The sequence below is a fragment of the Octopus bimaculoides genome, chromosome 10 (assembly GCF_001194135.2).
Source record: "Octopus bimaculoides isolate UCB-OBI-ISO-001 chromosome 10, ASM119413v2, whole genome shotgun sequence".
Lineage (NCBI taxonomy): Eukaryota > Metazoa > Mollusca > Cephalopoda > Octopoda > Octopodidae > Octopus > Octopus bimaculoides.
The window spans coordinates 66,262,084-66,263,571 of NC_068990.1; the positions used below are offsets into that span (position 1 = coordinate 66,262,084).

The 1,488-nt window shown below is 33.2% G+C and overlaps 1 protein-coding gene across 1 annotated transcript in view; it reads left to right on the forward strand.

Annotated features, from left to right (window-relative positions):
• Nucleotides 1-1,488, forward strand: part of LOC106883815 (uncharacterized) — a 1,102,017-nt gene that overhangs the window by 541,596 nt on the left and 558,933 nt on the right. The gene's annotated exons all lie outside the window — the stretch shown is intronic.

The window sequence follows — 1,488 nt, forward strand, 5'->3', positions numbered from 1 at the left end:
TATATGGTTTTAAAAGGATTAGACATCTATACAAATCGAATTTTTATATATAGAAGACGGAAGTGGAAATAGCATAGAAGTAAGTCTAATACATTTCAATTTAAGAGGGAATTTAATAACAACGATTCAAAAAATTATATAAAGAAAATATTACCCGTTTCGATGAATCTCATCTTATCAAATATCAGTTAAATTATAAAAAAAATGAAATGAAAACAGTTTATTTTCTGTCTGTGGTTCAAGATCATGTCTGGAGATTTTTCGTTGAAGTTTTCTTTAAATATAGTTTCGTATAGTGTTCAAAGTGTTAGAGAGTGAGAGAAAGAGTATCTATTACCTCAAAGAAATCTTTGTGCGTTCCTGCCAAGGGACACACGTTCGCCCCCATCCTACACGATAAACCAAAGGCAGTTGACCGTTCAAGAAAACAATTGATTTACACCCAAATAGAAATTCTAGGCAAGGGACAGAAGTTTACACCCACACCACAAACTCCTAACTTACCTGAACTGAAAAATGACATTGTACAATTCTGCTGAAATCTCAGACTGACCGAATGCTCAACCAACAATTCTAATAATGAGGACGAATCACTAGCCTGAAGCAAAAGCAACTTTTGCCCAAATAATAGGTTAAATTAACCACTGGACAGCTACTGTAAATACATTATGAACTTACCCTTTGAAAAAATTGAACATAGAAACATTAAATCAAATTTTAGAAAGCATGAATGAAATGACGTACTGGACGTACAAGAAAATACGGATATAACTATCAAAGAAGCTGATAAAGGGAGTAATTTGCATCATGGACGCAAATTACTATAAAGGCCTAGTACTCACAATGTTAAAGGACAATAACTACTATGAAAAAGCAACCCAATACAAAAAGTCAAAGAGAATGGAAAACCTTACAACTCTTTTAAGGAAGTATAACAAAGGCTTAAACAACAAAGAAATGCAAAAAAGAGCAACTTTTATGATTTGCATAAAATCCAGAAATGCAAAAGGATAAGTGATGCCTGTAAATCCTCGGCAAACAAATATATACAGCTAACACCTCCAGAGAATCTAAAATTGAGAGCAGTCATAGTAGGTCCGGTATGTAAAACACACAGACTCAGCAACGTCTTGGTCATCCTCCTAAAACCCTTCCTAAAACTATACAAGCTACATACAAGATGACCTAGACATGCTAAATCATTTGTCAAAAATGGTACACAAATTTACAATTTTTACTTTATTTGAAGTTGCCAACCTATTCCAACATTCTCCATGATTATGGAATAACTGCAATCCAATATTGGTTAGACACTCACTAATCTGAACTTCCAACACGCATAGAAAAGGAATTTATCATTAATGAGATCAGATTCATACTTGAAAACAACTTTTTTACCTTCAACGGTTCGGATTACCACCAAACATCAGAAATGGCGATGCGTACGAAGAAGACATATATTAAGGTAAAGATATATATATATATATA